The sequence below is a fragment of the Dendrobates tinctorius genome, unplaced genomic scaffold (assembly GCF_039654945.1).
Source record: "Dendrobates tinctorius isolate UK_male_01 unplaced genomic scaffold, ASM3965494v1 ptg000157l, whole genome shotgun sequence".
Classification (NCBI taxonomy): Eukaryota; Metazoa; Chordata; class Amphibia; order Anura; family Dendrobatidae; genus Dendrobates; species Dendrobates tinctorius.
The window spans coordinates 1,911,779-1,931,300 of record NW_027361824.1 but is presented as its reverse complement, the minus strand read 5'-3'; the positions used below and the strand labels follow the sequence as shown (position 1 = coordinate 1,931,300).

Sequence of the window (19,522 nt, the reverse complement as noted above, 5' to 3'; positions counted from 1 at the left end):
CCAATAAAACATCAGTGGGCAGGTTTTCAGACACTCCCACTTCCCTCAACCCGCTGCGAGCACCCCAATCAAGAAAAACCCGGGCCACTGGCAAGGGACAACGGGTGCCTCCAATCCCGGTGACAGTCAGGGTTTTCCCCTCAAACTCTTCAGGGGCCGCCAGTCCAGGACAGATGAGGGTTCGTTCAGCCCCGGTGTCCTTGAGGCCTGTAGCAAGACGGGCCCTCACCTGGACAGGTTGAACGTTGTCGTCAATCCTCCCAACCACACCTCCCACCAGAAGAACAGAGGCGTTGGGCCCAGAGGCCTTGGCTGGGGGGTTCTTCGGCTTTTCCGCACAGGTGTAACTGAGGTGACCAGGCCGCTTGCAGTGGAAACACTGGCGACTGTCAGTAGTAGGCCTGGTGTTGGCAACAGGGACAGGACCTCCGGAGAGACGGCTAGCTGGGGCACTGGGGTTGGTTGCAGGCTTACCCCCTCTCTAGCTGGTGGTGACTGGCCTCCGCGTCTCTGGCTTCCGGTTGGCCTCATAGTTGTCGGCGATCTGCGCCGCTTTGTCCGCATTCGTTGGTTCGCGGTCCAGGATGAACTGTCGGACCTCAGCTGGGCAGAGATGCAGGAACTGGTCTTTGATCATTAGGTCCCGTAGCAGCTCAAAGGTATTCACTGACAGTCCATGGATCCACTGGTCAAAGTGGGTCCTGAGTCCTTGCACCACATCACTGTAGCTATCGTGTGGGCCATGTTGGAGGTTCCAGAACTTCTTTCGGTATACCTCAGGTGTTAGCCAGTATTTGGTGATCAGAGCCTGCTTGATGGCATCATAGTCGTCGTCGTCGTTTTCTGATGGAAGAGACGCAAACGCCTCCAGAGCTTTGCCTTTTAGCCCTGGGGTCAAGTACCTGGCCCATTGTTCTCTAGGCAGCTGGTACTGTCTGCAGGCTTTCTCAAAGGCTCGTAGAAACGTGTCCCAAGTCCCCGTCCTTTTCCATCACGGGAAAATGCTCTGGCCGGGGTTTAGGACTCTGGACGCTGCTGGGCTCACTGCTTCGGGCTGTGAGGGCATTCCACCCCCGCTGGAGCATCTCCAGTTCATGGGCCCTCTGCGCTTGGCACTCGGCTTGGGCCTCCTACCGATGTTGCTGGATCAGCCTCACCCACCCCTCACGGTCTTCGGCTGGGAGTTCGTCCAAGGCCGCTTGCAGGTAGTGGTCCAATCTGTCTTGATTGTATGTGGAGCCAGCGCTCAGGAGTGGAGCCTCTGCTGCAGCCCCATTGTTACTTGGGCCCGCTTCTGTGTTCGCTAGGCTCTGGTCATTTTCCCGTTGCACTAGAGCCGTGATCAGTTGGGCTTTGTTTTTGTTCGTGTGTCGATCCGCCACACCCCACAGAGGGTAATGTTGTGAGTTCATTTTCCCCTTCACTGTCGATGTCTGATGAACTCCCTCTTCTGGTGAAGGAAGGTAGTGAGGCTGATTACCAAACACCTGATCTGGTAGATGATGACTGGGTAACAGGAACTGCTGACTGGATATAAGGCAGCCAATGCCCTTCTGAGTTGCTGGTGATTTCTCTGCTGGATTCTTGGAGACCAGTCTGATTCCTGCTTCCCAAAGATAAGTTTTTGCTCTGCTATTGAACTTATTAGTTTTGTTTTTGTTTACCTTGTTTTTTGGAGTTCAGCCATCCCCGGTCGGGGGTGTGCTGAGTTCCATTTTTGTCTCTGATCAGTTTGTCTCTTTGCTCTGTCTTCAGAATTTACCTGAGTGCTGATATAGTCATTTTGAAGTCCTAGCGACTTTAGGGCCTGTTTTTCCTATCAGACGGTTGGGACATTTTTTGGTAGGGTTTTTTGCGGATTGCAGACAGCAGCTTTTCTATCCTGTCCTTTTTAGTTAGCTTGGGCCCCATCGTTTGCTCAACCTATCTTTCTATCTGTGTTAGTGTTTTCATCTTGCTTCACTGTCATTATATGTTGGGGGCTGCCTATTGCTTTGGGGTCTGCTCTGGGGCAGTTTAGATTTCCCCTTTCTTTCTTTAGGCCTATTTAGTTATCCGGCTGTGATTGAGGGGTCTAGGGCATCGTAGGAACCCCCCACGGCTACTGTTAGTTGTTGTGGATAGGATCAGGTGTCTGCAATCCGATAGCTACCAACCTCTCCGGTTTTCTGGACTTAGCTTGTATTTTTGTTTTTTCCTCCTTCGGTGACTCATTCATAACAGGGTAATAAGAGATACCTTGTTATGCTGCTTATACCACTCTGCTCCCATTGTAACCATGGTTGCCAAATAAAAGATAGAAAGGAAAAACAGAGAGAAGGAAGGGAATACTCGCACGTACACACAAATGTCTCAGGACTAGTAACCACTGAGTCTGTTCTCCAAAACCTATGATGCAGGATTCCCGCAGGAACCGTGCAGGTCTTTAGTGAGAGGAATGATTGCTCAAACCAAATCACTAATGCTCTTGGTTTATCCCACCGCTCTGCCACCAATATGTGATGAGACTGCACGGCCGGTGCCACCAATACTCCACGATCCCACCGCTGCCACCAATATGTGACAAACGGGCGGACCGCTGCCGCCCAATTGTGACGGACAGCGGACCCTGTGCCACCAATAGGTCACGATCCCACCACCAACATGGGTTTGTCAGCGGACGGAGGGACGCGACACACTGCCAGCACACGGCTATCACAAGCACAGTGGGGGCTTATCTTAGTTATCCCACCACCGTCACCACGTGACAAAAATACAGCAAGCTAATCTTGCTCTAACAATTTACCGCAGGGGGGTATTTTGGATGCCCCACCACTGCTAACAACCTTCCAAGAACTGCGGGGATTTATGTATATCCCACTTTCTCAGTTCCACTTCGGAACTCGCAGCTCTCCGGCACCCCCCTTACCCTCAGGTCAGTCAGGGAACTGCACCTAGGATAATTAGTCGCCGGACGGGCTGCTTGTTGTGCACGGGCAACTAGACTACTGCAGTAAGGGAATTATCAATGCTGTGGCTGCAGCCCCTCATTCAGCAATATAAGACCCTTCTGTACTGTCAGCTAGCCTCGCAAGCAGCGCACACCACGCTGCCACCAGCTCCTGGTTTCTCCACTTAAGTTATAGACTTAATGGAGGGGTTCAAAGCCAACCCGAACAGTAGCGTAATTATCTAAAAAAGGCGCATAGTTCGTTTCCTAGAGCATGGAGACAGAGCTAATAGATTTTATCATTTATTCCCAAAAGAATGCGGGCAGTGATTACATAGATAAAAGTTGCTATAAAATTGAGACATCAAATATGTACAATACAAATATAACATAAAGGGGATTAAAAAGACAGAAAGTAACACTCACATGTGCTTAGTCGGTATCAGACAGACCATGTGGCTGGGGAGAGAAGGCGGAGCCACACGTCTCCACTCATCTGGGTTCTGGTCAGCACAGATGCTGTAGCTCCAACTGACTCATTGTAAGGGAGGGGTGCCTTATAGCCCAGGGTCTGTGACATCACAAAAGGGGCAGTCTGCAGAAGTTCATCCCCCCCTTTTTCCAAGTTGCCAATTAACTAGAAAACTTATGATAACCATATCTCAACGAGGGAAGCTCGTATCAACACACTGAGGGACTCATAGGTTGTAGTTCATCGAATGTAATAAAGCAACATCAGACATGCCATACTTAGGACACTCCGTTTGGGAGCAATCCATAGCTCAGGTTCTGGCGGTGATAGAACTTTGCAAGAGCCACCGTAGGGAAGCCGGGTCCACGCAGATCACAGAAATGTCCGTTTCGCTTTTCTGTCGCGATCGGAGCCCATGCTAGCCTATTTTAATATCTCTCATAGTTTTATTTCAGACGCATGTCCCAGAAAACAAAGGACTTCCTTTAGCTTAACTAATTAACATTCCTTTCTGTGGAGATGGGCCAAATGCTATAGGGGAAGTGCCCTATTACCAGTGCGGACACAGGCTGTTAAGGAGGGGGAAGGAGGGAAGCTGTAGGAGCTGACAGGCTGAATTTCTCATCAGAGTGAAGTGGGAGATTTCTAGAAGGTTCTAGAAACATCATACTTTATAGACATTTTACATTAAAATTGGTTTGAAGGCATCAGTAGAGTGTGAAGTTACATTGAAACTGACTTGTAAACCATACGTTGGAATTTGCCCCAGATTGGTTAGACTAGTCTTATTCTTAGAGACCCAAGCCCCTCCTTTATAGGCCAAATATTGAAGTTGGGTATTGCTTCCTGAAAGGTTACCTTGCCACCAGGGGTATCCTACCCATCCCACAATAGGTATACCAACAGTTAAATTCCATAACTTAGCATTATCTGTGGCATTATTAGCGAGTGTGTCAGAACAGTCAGTCCAAGCAAATAACTCCTCAGGTGGAACAGGGATAGCCAAAAAGGGGATGCTTGTGGCTGACACTGGTGAATACGTGCAGATCCAAAAGTCTGCCAGAGACTGGGAATTGTCCAACAAATCTCTCAGTAATTTTTCATGATGTTGTATAAATTTATTATTCAAGGACATTGGGGAATTTAGGCTGTCCCATGCAGTTACCAATAATAAAAATATGGAAAATGTGAAAGACCAAAACATTATGCCCCCTTATTTGCTATTGGCTTATTTAACCAGCTTGCAGTGCGATGCGTGAATCCAAGTCGGTCTTCCTTCTAGTTTCACTGATGTAGGGGTGATGAGGAGGACTTGATAGGGACCGTCATGCAAGGGTTCTAGTCCGTGCTTCCTAGCATGCCTTTTCACGACTACCAAATCACCAGGCTTCAGGTTATGACAGGTGTCGGTTTCTGTTGAATCTGGAAGAGAAGAAGAAACTAGAGCATGGGTGTTAGCAAGATTTTTACTAAGCTGAATAACATATTGAACAACACGGTCTTCTGATAACTGCTGAGGCTGGAAATTTGCAACTGGGGGCCTAGTACCAAGCAATATCTCATATGGGGACAGGCCATGTTTTGTAATAGGGGTAGTACGAATGTGGTATAGTACAATGGGTAGGAGCTCTGGCCATGGAGCCGTAGTCTCCTGCATCATTTTGGTCAATTGTCCCTTCAGTGTGCCGTTCAGCCTCTCAACTTTCCCACTGGATTGTGGGTAGTACGGAGTATGGAGGGCTACAGTGGATACAAGCATTGTCAGAACTTCTTGGTACACATGAGAAGAAAAGGCCGGGCCTTGATCACTTTCAACAACTTCTGGAACCCCATATCTGCATATAACTTCCATCACCAGTTTCTTCACTGTGGTTTTTGCAGTCATGTTGGTAACAGGGAATGCTTCCGGCCAACTGGAGAACATGTCAACGACAACCAAACAGTATTCATACCTTCCAGACTTAGGTAACGTGATATGGTCCACCTGGAGCCTTTGGAAAGGATAGTCGGGCTTAGCAAGATGCTTCGGGTGTACACGTTGAAGTTGACTGGGATTACAGGTCTGACAGATATTACAGGCACGGTTGAGCGCTGTCAAAACTGTGGAAATTCCCGGGGCCCAGTAAAATTTTTGCACCAGTGCGAGGGCCTGATTCTTTCCTCGATGTGTAGGTCCATGTGCCCATGTGGCAATAGCAGGGTACATCCGCTTAGGGAGACACACAAGTTGGTCCTTTTTCCAGAGATTATTATCCATTCATGCCTCATCAGTCTTCCATTGCTTCACCTCTTCCTTTGGAGACATTCTCTGCATCGTCATTAAGCGGTCTCGCGGGGTCCGACAGAAAACTTCAGTCTGTTGTAGATCATCAGGTTCTTGTAGGGTCAGTGCTTCTTGTAACTGTTTATGCTGAGAGCGTGTGGTCACCATAGTTGGTATGGTTGGTTCAACGGGTAAGAGAGCGGCGGCTTTTGCTTGCATATCTGCAAATGTGTTGCCAACAGTCTGTGGACTGTTCCTAGGACCGTGCGCCTTAACTTTGATAATAGCCACCTGAGTAGGTAATTTGATCGAGTCCATGAGGGTTTTAACAGCTTCAGCATTTTTCACTGGGGTTCCGGCAGTAGTAATAAACCCTCGATTGGCCCATAGAGCCCCAAAATCGTGAGCAATACCAAATGCATACCGGGAGTCCTTGTATATATTAGCCCGTCTGTTCTTGGCCAAAGTACATGGAGTAGACAGAGCCTGGAGTTCTGCTTCTTGTGCTGACTGTGAAGGCGGGAGTGCAGCTGCGTGCACTACAGTGTCCTCTGTGGTAACTGCGTATCCCGTGTGGAATCTACCAAACTCGTCAGCATATCTTGAACCATCCGTGTATAACACCAGATCGGGATTTGGAAGTGGATTCTCACTGACATTTGGTGGAGTAGCTGTTTCTTCAGTCAGAAGTTGGGAACAATCATGTTGGAGATAATCCTCATCACTGCCATCTTTCTTGGGGACCGGCAGTAAAGTAGCGGGGTTGATTGTAGTACAGCGATGCAACTTGGCATAATCAGGCAAAAGGAGTGAACACTGCAGCCGTAAGTGTCGTTGCACTGTCAAATGTCTTGGTTGCTGAAGGCTAAGTATTGCTGCAATGTCATGCGGGGCACAAATGTGCGTTTCACGTCCAAGAATTATGTCTGCAGTCTTGTCAAGCAACGTGTGAGTGGCGTGAACTGCCCTCATGCAACTTGGTGATGCTCGGGCCACTGGGTCGAGGCAGGCCGAATAATAGTCCACTGGTCGTTGCCTATTGCCATGTGATTGTGTAAGCACCCCTGCTGCGTGTCCTTCATTCTCAGACACATACAAATGGATCGGTCGAGTATAGTCCAGGATACCCAAAGCAGGGGCGGAAGCAATAAGCCGCTTCAACTCAGAGAAGGCATGATGAAGGCTTTCCATGCAAACCGGTGATCTTTCCTTGTAGCTCATTATGCCGTCTTTCAAGGCGTTGTAAAGGGGTTGCATTATGCGGGATGCATCCGGTATCCACTGACGACAATAAGTGCACAGTCCAAGAAAACGCTGGAGTTCAGTTTCATCTTTTGGGAAAGGAAGGGAGCTGACAGCTATTTTTCTTTCTTCTGTGAGGTGTCTGACACCCTGAAGAAGACAGTGACCCAAGAATATCACTTGACCAAGGCAGAACTGAAGTTTCGAGGCCGAAACCCGACAGTTCAGTGCTGCCAGATGCTTGAAGCGGCTAACAGTGGCAACAATGGCTTCCTGCTCCGTTCGTGCACACAACAAAAGATCATCCACATACTGAAGCAGTGTGACCTGGGGGTGATCTAACTGCCAGGGCAAGAGACACTCGCTCATGTTTTTTGCAAACTGGTTGGGACTGTTTTGGGCCCCTTGTGGCATAACCGTCCATGTTAACTGTCGTCCCTGAAAAGTGAATGTAAACAGAAACTGGCAATCTGGGTGTAACGAAATGCTAAAGAAGGCATTGGTAAGGTCGATGACTGTAAACCAAGCAGCATCCTGGGATATTTGGGACAAAAGAGTATGTGGATTAGGCACCAATGGAGTTTCCAGAATAGTGGCTGCATTAACTGCCCGTAGATCTTGTACCAGCCCAGGTTTGGTGGGGGACATTGTGATGGCAGATCCTGGTTGGCCACCCCTTCAGTATGGACAATTATCAGGATTTTGGGGCTGTCCGTAACCTTGGTATCCTCTAGGGTTCCCAGTATTTAGATTACGATTGGAAGAGAGAACTTGAGGGTAGCATCTATCAGCGGGAGTGTGACAGTCTCTCTGAAAGTGACCGAGTCGGCCACAGCGCCAGCATTGGAGACGAGAATTGGCACGGCGGATCAGGGGAGGAAGGTTCCTATTCATAGGATTAGGATAGATATTGGAGTAGGGAGCTGAAGTCTGAGGGGGGGGCCAGAGTTTGCTGTGTGCTCCAGTGATAAGGAACCAGCTGTGTACTCGCAGCCGCGCTGGGCGCGCTGGTGGGGGCTGCTGTTATTGGAGGAACTGGAGCTGCTGCAGCTGCCGGCTTATTTTTCTGTTTCCCTGCCGCTGCAGAACAGGATAAATTCTTCTGAAAACTTTTTATTACTTTCGATGCATCATCTGGAGTGGAATGCTCAACATCAGGTCTAACTGACATTATTGCCTCTTGCAATTCGGGTTTAAGGCCGGACATCAAAGCTGCCACAAAAAGATGTGTATGGGCTTTATTATACAGTGAGAATCCCAGATCTCTAAATACTACCATAAGACGCCCATAGAACTTCTCGGCAGTCTCCCCCTTGTCCTGTGTGACATCTGTGAGAGAGGTAGCTTGGTCCGCTAGTCTATCTTGTGCCCAAACCTTCAAAGCATTGCAGAAATCAACACCACTCTCATAGGTTTCCCCATCCAGATTCACATTATACATTATGCCACCCTCAATAATTGGAAAATACCCCTCCCCAACTTTTACTCGAAGTATGTGGAATAGATCTCTTCAGGGAGTGGAATAAATCTCTCGATTTGCTGCCATTTGCCTGTAGGAAGCCATGGGGGAAGTCTCTGGATCGGGTAATTGATTGCAAAGAGTGTCTATTTGTGATGGGGTGAAGGGAGTATACTTTGGCCTGTCAGGAATGGTTTCCACATTATCTTCTTCAAATTCGGATATTACTGACAACTCTGGGGGAGGAGGTGGCAATAGTACGGGCACAAGAGGCATCTGCTGTGGGAGCGAGGCAGAAGGCTCTGTTACAGTTAGAGATTGTATTGACTGATGGGCCGTTAGGCGGCTGTCGAGGACAAATCGGACCTCCTCCAATTTTATGCGGTTTCCCTGTATACACCGCTCTATTGCTGATACTATTACCATGGCAGCATCCTTCCTGGGATATTGAAAAATACCGGCAGAGATTAATGTTATAGTCACTGTACGTTGAGACATCGTACTGGAGGGGACAGAGGAGGCATACAGGATTGCGTTCTGGACAGCCTCAGTAAGCAATTGTTGGGACCTAGGAATATTGATAGGGTCATATCTACCTGGCCATATGTTTGTAGTCCCATCGGATGATGCCTGCACAGACCCCCGCAGCCTGCACAGACCCCCAGACAGTCGGCACAGCCCCCCGGCAGGCCGGTACAGACCCCTGGCAGTCCGCACAGACCCCCGGGCAGTCGGCACAGACCCCCGGCATCCGGCACAGCCCCCCGGCAGGCCGGTTCAGACACCCAGCAGTCCGCACAGACCCCCGGGCAGTCGGCACAGACCCCTGGGCAGTCGGCACAGACCCCCGGGCAGTCGGCACAGACCCCCGGCAGGCCGGCACAGACCCCCGGAAGGTCCGTACACACCCCCGAGAGGCTGTACAAGGACAGAAAAGGGTTTTTCTTATTCCGATACCGGAAGTTCCATAGACTTGAATGGGACTTCCGGTATCGGAATCGGCGATACCCGATACTTTTTTTAGATCGGCCGATCCATTCCGATACGATATTTTTCAGTATCGGCTGGTATCGCTCAACACTAATCATCAGTCAACCTCCCTTTATTCTTTTTAACTCCTTCGTCCCATAGCGTAGGCTGTAGCCTCCCGCCCTTAGGAAATCCCAGAATCGAAAATATTTTTCCTGCATTCCTGACAGATTTCTTTCCTCGTCTTTGAATCACAAGACTAACAGTATCTGATCCTTCACACAATTCCAAACTTTTCTTTTTCTTCCACAGAAACATAATTCTCTCCTTTAGAGCTAAATATCCTGACTTCAGTTGTGCACAGATCTGGAGCGGCCGTACAGTCTGTTCCACAGGGTCAAACCCCTCTGGGAAACCCAAAATTCAACGCAGTACTTAGTGAAAGGAGGAAGGCGTCTCAGACTATCCCTCCGGACACCTCTGGTTATATATATCTATCTATATATACCTGAGTTACGTATCCTACCCAGTCTTCGATCACTCACCACGCCCAATCTAACAATGATCAGGACTTCAGGATATTTTGACTGCAAAGAGAGTCACAATCACTGGTCAATCCGGGATGTCGGTCCCTTATGAGGTACAGTTCGAGCACTGGGCCCCCAACGGGACTACACCACTATATGATTCCACCCATGAATCACCCCACCACGGGGACAAACCTCAGATCCTCTTTGCAGCAACAAGCACAAGAAAACCACACCAACGGTCAGTCTGAACAGTATAACTGCCAACTTACCGTGGTTGTCGTGGGGGATGATCAGTCCCAATTTTCCAGCACCTGTGTCTGCTCCGAGGGTCCTTTGTCATGTTGTCCTCCAGGGGCAGAGGCGTCCCTATTTGGGGGCCCCACGTTGGGCGGCCAGCTGATAGGGAGAGAGTTAAATTAACCCTTCACGGTTGAGCCAGTGATGTCCAAATTATTCCACAGAGTGTTGCTAGCAACTCAAATGACCAAACGGAGACGTGTCTCTGTATGGGATGATCCAAAGAGATCGGTAACCGTTTATTGTTGTCACTTCTTTTATAATATTTTGCTTAATTATGCAAAGTTATCAACTACCAATAGCATCATTTCACTTTATAAACCAATAATATTGCAAGAAAACCGGAAACTACATATATGTCCATATCCAAATAGCATAGAAAGCAATATAATGGCATATTCTTCAGAGTTTTACACCCCCGGTTCCCTTATCTTGCACCTGATGGGAACAGTCTGGTTTCATGACAGCACATCCCAATTACAAAAATTTATCTTACAGCAACAAAAATGGAGAAATGAAACCTTCAGAGAATGGACCAAATGAAACTTCAGCTTTGACTTTAGTTTTAACCCTTCACAACATGTGCCACCCTGTTTTTAAAGGGACCAAAAGTAATTGGACAATTGACCCCAAGGCTATTTCATGGACAGGTGTGGGCAATCCCTTCGTTATGTCATTCTCAATTAAGCAGATAAAAGGCTTGGAGTTGATTTGAGGTGTGGTGCTTGTATTTGGAAGGTTTTGCTGTGAAGGAAACATGCGGTCAAAGGAGCTCTCCATGCAGATGAAACAAGCCATCCTTAAGCTGCAAAAACAGAAAAAACCCAACCGAGAAATTGCTACAACATTAGGAGTGGCAAAATCTACAGTTTGGTACATCCTGAGAAAGAAAGAAAGCACTGGTGACCTCATCAATGCAAAAAGACCTGGGCGCCCATGGAAGACAACAGTGGTGGATGATCGTAGAATAGTCTCCATGGTGAAGAGAAACCCCTTCACAACAGCCAACCAAGTGACCAACACTCTCCAGGAGGCGTATCAATATCCAAACCTACCATAAAGAGAAGACTGCATGAAAGTAAATACAGAGGGTTCACTGCACGGTGCAAGCCACTCATAAGCATCAAGAATCAAAAGGCTAGACTGGACTTTGCTAAAAAACATCTAGAAAAGCCAGCACAGTTCTGGAAGAACATTCTTTGGACAGATGAAACCAAGACAACCTCTACCAGAATGATGGAAAGAGAAAAGTATGGCGAAGGCGTGGTACAGCTCATGATCCAAAGCATACCACATCATCTGTAAAACACGGCGGAGGCAGTGTGATGGCTTGGGCATGCATGGCTGCCAGTGGCACTGGGTCACTAGTGTTTATTGATGATGTGACACAGGACAGAAGCAGCCGGATGAATTCTGAGGTATTCAGAGCCATACTGTGTGCTCAGATCCAGCCAAATGCAGCCACACTGATTGGTCGTCGTTTCATACTACAGATGGACAATAACCCAAACATAAAGCCAAAGCAACCCAGGAGTTTATTAAAGCAAAGAAGTGGAATATTCTTGAATGGCCAAGTCAGTCACCTGATCTCAGCCCAATTGAGCATGCATTTCACTTGTTACAGACTAAACTTCAGAAAGAAAGACCCACAAACAAACAGCAACTGAAAACCACCGCAGTGAAGGCTTGGCAGAGCATCAAAAAGGAGGAAACACAGCGTCTGGTGATGTCCATGAGTTCAAGACTTCAGGCAGTCATTGCCAACAAAGGGTTTTCAACATTTTATTTACAATTATTTACTCTGTCCAATTACTTTTGGTCCCTTTAAAAACAGGGTGGCACATGTGAAGGAGCTGAAACTCCTAAACCCTTCATCCAATTTTAATGTGGATAGCCTCAAATGAAAGCTGAAAGTCTGAACTTCAACTGCATCTGAATTGTTTTGTTTAAAATTCATTGTGGTAATGTCTAGAACCAAAATTAGAAAAATGTTGTCTCTGGCCAAATATATATGGACCTAACTGTATATCGGAGATGGATTGTAGAGACAGCTATAGGTAAACAGAATGAGAATGCGGTAGAGGATTACAGTCAGAAGGAGCTTAATGACCTTCATCATCGCTTTTCTCAAAAGTCAAATGATCGCCTGGTAGCTTGGGAAGTCAGATTATGGGAGATGGGGGACCATGGAGTACAGGTGGATTGCTGTGGATACTCAATCATGAGCCTGTAGTGAAGGAGGCATTTCTTGCGTTGATAATCCAGCCACCACATGTGGTGTGTAGTATGCTTGAGGTTGTGGCTATGGCATTGCAGCATAAATACCCATCTGAGGCAGACTGGCCACCGAATGAAAAACCATGGTTTATGTTGTTATTACTATTATTTATTTATATAGCACTATTGATTCCATGGTGCTGTACATGAGAAGGGGTTACATCAAAATACAAATATCACTTACAGTAAACAAACTAACAATGACAGAATGGTACAGAGGGCAGAGGACCCTGCCCTTGCAAACTTACATTTTTCAGGATTATGGGGAAGAAGACAATAGGTCGTTGCAGTAGCTCCGATGGTGTTGAGGTGGCAGCATGGTCATTACACGATGTAAGCTTTTTTAAAGAGATGCGTTTTCAGATTCCGTCTGAAGGATCCAAATGTGGTGGATAACCGGACGTGTTGGGGCACAGAATTCCAGAGGATGGGGGATATTCGGGAGAAATCTTGGGAGGCTATTGGGTGAGGATTGAATAAGCGTGGAGGAGAGAAGGAGGTCTTGGGAGGACTGGAGATTACGTGAGGTGAAAATATTGGGAGATTAGTTTGGAAATATATAGAGGAGAAAGGTTATGGATGGCTTTGTAGGTCAGTGTTAGTAGTTTAAACTAGATACGCTAGGAAATTGGGAGCCAGTGAAGGGATTTGCAAAGACGGGAAGCAGGAGTGTAGCGAGGAGAGAGATTAGTCAGGAAGCAGAGATAAGGACGGACTGGAGGGGTTCAAGAGTGTTAAAAGGTAGGCCACAGAGGAGGATGTAGCACTAGTCGAGGCGGGAGATGATTAGGGTATGCATAAGCATTTTGGTAAAGTGAGGGTGGAGGATAGGACTGATTATGGATATATTTTTGAGCTGGAGGCAACAGGAGGTGGCGAGAGCTTGGATGTGTGGTTTGAAGGACAGGGCAGAATCAAGGGTTACTCCGAGGCAGCGGATTTCCAGGACAGGGGAAAGGGTGGTGTCATTTATTGTGATAGATAAATCAGGTAGGGAAGATATGCAAGATGGAGGAAAGATAATTCAGATTTGCACACATTGAGCCTGAAGAAGCGAGAGGAGAAGGAGGATTTGGCTGATAGACGCTCTGGGATTCTGGACATCAGAGAGGTAACATCTGGGCCAGAGAGGTAGATCTGAGTGTCATCATCATATAGATGGTACTGGAAGCCATGGGACTTTGAGTTGTCCAAGACCAAGGGTATAGATTGAGAAGAGAAGGGGTCCTAGGACAGAGCCTCGAGGGACACCAACAGAGAGAGGGCGAGATGAGGAGGTAGTGTGGGAGTAGGAAACGCTAAATGTGCGGTTGGCAAGGTATGAGGAGATCCAGGATTGTAGAGGCAGTGGTCAACTATGTCGAAGGCAGAGGACAGATCTAGAAGGAGGAGTATAGAGAATTGTCTGTTACCTTTGGCTGTAAGTAAGTCGGTAGTAAGTTTGGTCAGGGCTGTCTCAGTGGAGTGGTGGTGATGGAAGCCAGATTGTAGGTTGTTGAAGAGTGAGTTAGATGCAAAGTGAGAGGAAAGTTCAGCATGGACGTGCTGCTCAAGGAGTTTGGAAGCAAATGGGAGCAAAGATATGGGGCGATAGCTGGACATAGCGGTTGGGTCGAGAGTTGGCTTTTTGAGGATAGATGTGATTGTGGCATGTTTGAAAGCAGAGGAGAAGGTACCAGAAGTTAGTGATAGCTTTAAGAGATGGGTTAGGGATGGGATAAGTGTGGTGGTGAGGTTGGAGAAGAGGTGGGATGGGATCAAGTGCACAACTAGTGAGGTGTGATTTGGAGAGGAGATGAGCAAGCTCCCCTTCAGTGATTTTCGAGAGGGAAGTTATGGGATTAGGGCTTTGGTCTGGTATACAAAGGGGTTGTGGTGGTCGGATCACAAAGACTTGCCTTTTTTGGTCTATCTTATTTCTGAAGTGCATGGCAAAGTTCTCCGCAGAGATTAGGGAAGTCGGAGGGGGCAGTGGTGGGCAAAGGAGGGAGTTAAAAGTGTTGAACAGCTGTTTGGGGTTGTGGGATAAGAGGGATGTAAAGTAGGCCGGTTGAAGGAGGAGGTCATGAAAAATGCTATTTCAGCAAACACCTATGATGATTATATGCAAGTTGTGTGTCTGTTAGAAATCGTATCATTAGAAATGCCCCTCCATTTAATAAACATATCATGATGACACTAATGGTAAATCAGACTGGGAAAACAATCACCAATACATTGGAGACAATTCGACAGTTAAGGGATCTGGAAGATTGGGGCCCCAAACAAAAGGGTAACTTTCCCTCTGAAGAGCAGCATGGCAATGTCAAAAGTCATTACATATCCTAGATCCCATATTACCCGGAAATATATGTTTATGGCCTTAATAAAGGATGGCGTTCACAGGGATAACATGAACGGGATTGGTACTGACGAAATATGGGAATTCTACCAAAGAGAGGACTTAATAAAAAACCAGGTGTTTCACATAATAAAAAAAGCTTACAGTAAAAGATTCTGAATCTCCACGGCGGGGGCGACACAGGGAGAGAGAGGGCCCACTCCCTCTTCGTTTCCGTCAAAGCCCACAGTACCGGGCAAAGTACTGAAGTGTGCAGGTGCCGGAAAAGGTCAAAGAGCTCCGGCACCAGCGCACTGCAGTACTTTGATCTGCCCTCAACAAGGTAGATCAGTACGCCTGCACAGGAGCGCGATTCTGGGGTGCCTGTTTGGATGATGCAGGGTTGCGTCATCCACAAGAAGCAAGCAAGAGGGCGGCATTGAAAGAAGATGGGAGGCTCTGGACCAAGACCTGCAACACCCATGAGACCGGACCGCCCCGCAGGTGAGCATAATAAAACTTATTTTTCAGTTCTTCCAGGTCGGGTTGGGGGCTTATATACCGCATTATAGAATGCGGTATATAAGCCCTGAAAGGTGATGGCCGTATCTTATATCAGCCCAAACTGCTATCAGGTTCCCTTTAATGTTTTCCAGACTTCTTTAAGACTTTTTGCTGGAGTGGCAGATTTTACCTCTCCGATGCGGAGACATTAGCAATTAAAGTATTGTTGTGTTATGAGTTCACTTTTTTAAGTCCAAATTGGTGTAGTTAGTTAGTTTTCACTGGGGGTGTGTCCTTCTTCTCCCTGTATGATGCTGACCAATCATAGGCAGGCAACAACATCCTAGAGGGAGAACACGCCCTCACCATATCGACTGGTCTAGAGGAGGAAGCGTTTCTTCAGCAGGAGTTGCTGATATACAGCCAGAAGAATGAATTTTCACTGTATCTGGGGTCAATATACAGAGGAAATCAAAACAAAAAGAATGTATACACATTTTAAAGGGAGGTGCCATAAAAAAATGTTTCAACAATTCAAAAATGTATTATTGTTTAATTTAAAAAATATATATATTATTAGTTTTTAATGAAGTAAGATCTGAAAAATGATTTTAAAAGGTTTGGTATTTTCACTTTTAAACACAAGGGGGAGCAGCTGATGAAATTTACCATGACAACCTAGTGTACAGCTAGCTCACATTACGACTGCAGTAAATGTGGGCGGGGTCTGATCACGTGTGTGACATTACTCCCCTCCTGGAGTTTGCATAGTAACAGAGTAAAATAATTAGTAAGGCCGAAAAAAGACATTTGTCAGTTCAGCCTATATTCCATCAGAATAAATCCCCAGATCTACGTCCTTCTAAAGAACCTAATCACTGTAAGATACAATATTGTTACGCTCCAGGAAGACATCCAGGCCTCTGTTGAACCCTTCGACTGAGTTCGCCATCACCACCTCCTCAGGCAGGGAATTCCAGATTCTCACTGCCCTAACAGTAAAGAATCCTCTTCTATGTTGGTTTAAAAACCTTCTCTCCTCCATACACAGAGAATGCCCCCTTGTGACCGTCACCTTCCTTGGTATAAACAGATCCTCGGAGAGATATTTGTATTGTCCCCTTATATACTTATACATGGTTATTAGGTCGCCCCTTAGTTGTCTTTTTTCTAGACTAAATAATCCTAATTTTGCTAATCTCTCCGGGTATTGTAGTTCCCCCATCCCCTTTATTAATTTTGTTACCCTCCTTTGTACGTGCTCTAGTTCCATTATATCCTTCTTAAGCATCGGTGCCCAAAACTGTACACAGTCCTCCATGTGTGGTCTAACCAGGGATTTGTACAGAGGCAGTATAATGCTCTCATCATGTGTATCCAGACCTCTTTTAATGCATCCCATGATCCTGTTTGCCTTGGCAGCTGCTGCCTGGCACTGGCTGCTCCAGGTAAGTTTATCAGTAACTAGGATCCCCAAGTCCTTCTCCATGTCAGATTTACCCAGTGGTTTCCCGTTCAGTGTGTAATGGTGATATTGATTCCTTCTTCCCATGTGTATAACCTTACATTTATCATTGTTAAACCGCATCTGCCACCTTTCGGCCCAAGTTCCCAACTTATCCAGATCCATCTGTAGCAGAATACTATCTTCTCTTGTATTGACGGCTTTACATAGTTTTGTATCATCTGCAAATATCGATATTTTACTGTGTATGGCTGTGTGCCTATCATGCGTTTTTATGCATTTCCGCTGCAGCGGAAACGTTTAAGAAAAGCTCCTAAAACGCATCCCCATGCAATCCTATGGGATTCCGGAGATGCTGTACCCATGCTGCGGATATTTCCGCTGCGGAATCGCATAGCGGTAAAATCCGCAGCATGTCCATTATTTCTGTGGAATCGCGGTGATTCTGCCGCCATAGGATTGCATTGAAACGCTCACTTCATGTGGCTATGTCCACCGTGCGTAAAATGAGCGCTCAATGTGCGGATGGTACACAGCGACCGGAGGAGAGGAGACTGTCCTCCAGGCCCTGGGTACCATATCCCTGTGAAAAATAGAATAAAAATAAAAATAAGGATATTCTCACCCTCTATCGACCCCCTGGAGTTGTCCCACCTCTTAGCCACGCTGCCAGCATCTTCCTTTTCCAGGGATGCATTGTGCAAATGACCTCTGATGACGTAGCGGTCTCGCGTGATGCTACGTCATCAGAGGTCATTGTCACAAGGCATCCCTGGGAAAGGAAGATGCTGGCAGCGTGGCTGAGAGGCGGGACAACTCCAGGGGGCCGACAGAGGGTGAGAATATCCCTATTTTTTATTTTCTTTTGTTTTTTACATTCTCTCTTTTACTATTGATGGTGCATAGGCAGCATCAGTAGTAAAAAGTTGGTCACACTTGTCAAGCACTATGCTACAAGTGTGACCAACCTGTCAATCACTTTCCAAGCGATGCTTCAAATCGCTTGGAATGCGCTAGCGTTCTGCAAGTTAAAAACGTTTACAAAACGCATTCGAATTCCGCATGTGTTTTACCCGCGGCAGGGAGTTGTGGAAATGCTGCGGAAAATTCTGCAGCATTTCTGCAATGTGGGCACATAGCCTAAACCTTCTACCAGATGGTTAATAAATATGTTGAAGAGAAGAGGTCCCAACACCGACCCCTGCGGTCACTACTGGTCAAAGCAACCCAGTTAGAGAATATACCATTTATAACCCCCCTCTGCTTTCTATCACTCAGCCAGTTACTTACCCATTTACACACATTTTCCCCCAGACCCGGCATTCTCATTGTGTGTACCAACCTCTTGTGTGGCACGGTATCAAACGCTTTGGAAAAATCCAGATCTACCACATCCAATGACTCACCTTGGTCCAGTCTATAGCTTACCTCTTCATAAAAGCTGATTAGATTGGTGTGACAGGAGCGATTCCTCATAAACCCATGCTGATATGGCGTTACACAGTTATTCTCAGTGAGATAATCCAGAATAACATCCCTCAGAAACCCTTCACATATCTCACCAACCATAGAGGTTAGACTTACTGGCCTATAATTTCCAGGTCACTTTTAGAGCCTTTTTGAATATTGGTACCACATTTGCTATGCGCCAGTCCTGTGGAACAGACCCCGTCGCTATAGCGTCCCTAAATATAAGAAATAATGGCTTGTCTATTACATTACTTAGTTCTCATAGTACTCGTGGGTGTATGCCATCCGGACCCAGAGATTTATCTATTGTAATCTTATTTAGCCAGATTTGCACCTCTTCTTGGGTTAGATTGGTGACCCATAATATACGGTTTTCTTTGTCTCTCAGCATTTCATTTTCCACCGTGAATACCACGGAGATGTTTAATATATTAGTTTTTTCCTCGTCATCTACAACCATTCTGTAACAACCCTGCCGGCATCACTGCATGACCTCCCATCCCCCACCAGCCTTACTCACTACTCCGGGCCATGCTGTGAGTTCTGTCAACTGCCAGCTCCATGATGTATGCCTCTTGCCTGCTCTCTGCATACTTCCTGGTTGTGTGCATAGGGGGGAATCAGTGTGCACCTGCCTATGATGTCTCCAGCCAATCACCAAGAGGCCTCTGGTATTTAGGGCAGCTCCACCCAGAGGAAGCTGCCTGAGCAACACTCTATCTCAGTCAGTGTCTTGCTGCCAGGTCCTGTCCTGTTTCTTACTCTGGGGGCTGCATACCCAGATCTGTTTCCGTGTGCTTGTGTCTTGTTTCCGCCTTCCTGAGGCCTGAATACTCAGGCCTGGGTCCTTGTCCTGTATTTGTCTCCGTGTCCGTCCCTGTGTGGACTGTGCTCTACTCCTGCATCTTATTCTGTTCCTATACCTGACCTTGTCTGTACTTAGTACTTACCTCTGTCTGTTGGTCTCCTTGTCTGTGGCTCCTTTCCCTGCTGCGTCTATCCTTGTGTCCTCTCTGCCTGCTCTGGTTCCTTGTTCTGCACTTGCTCCGCCTACCTGTGGTTCCGCCCTGCTCCGCACTCTTGCGGTTCTGCCTGTGCTCTGCACTCTTGCGGTTCTGCCTGTGCTCTGCTTCTGCAGAACCTCTAGCTGCAGCTCCTTTCCTCATACCTTGCGATTCCGCTTTGGTCCGCGCCTGCTGCAGAACCTCTTGCTGCAGCCCCTCACCGTATACCTTGTGGTTTCCCTCTGCTTCTCTCCTGTGGCTCCTGCTGCTGCAGAGCCTCTTGCTGCAAACTACAGCTCCTCTCCGCAGCCCTGCGGTTCT

The 19,522-nt window shown here is 47.1% G+C and overlaps 1 pseudogene; it reads right to left on the bottom strand.

Moving 5' to 3' along the window:
* LOC141051426 (dynein axonemal assembly factor 10-like) overlaps positions 1–18,657 on the bottom strand; it is a 51,048-nt pseudogene extending 32,391 nt beyond the window's left edge.
* Between the last annotated feature and the right edge of the window lie 865 nt (positions 18,658–19,522).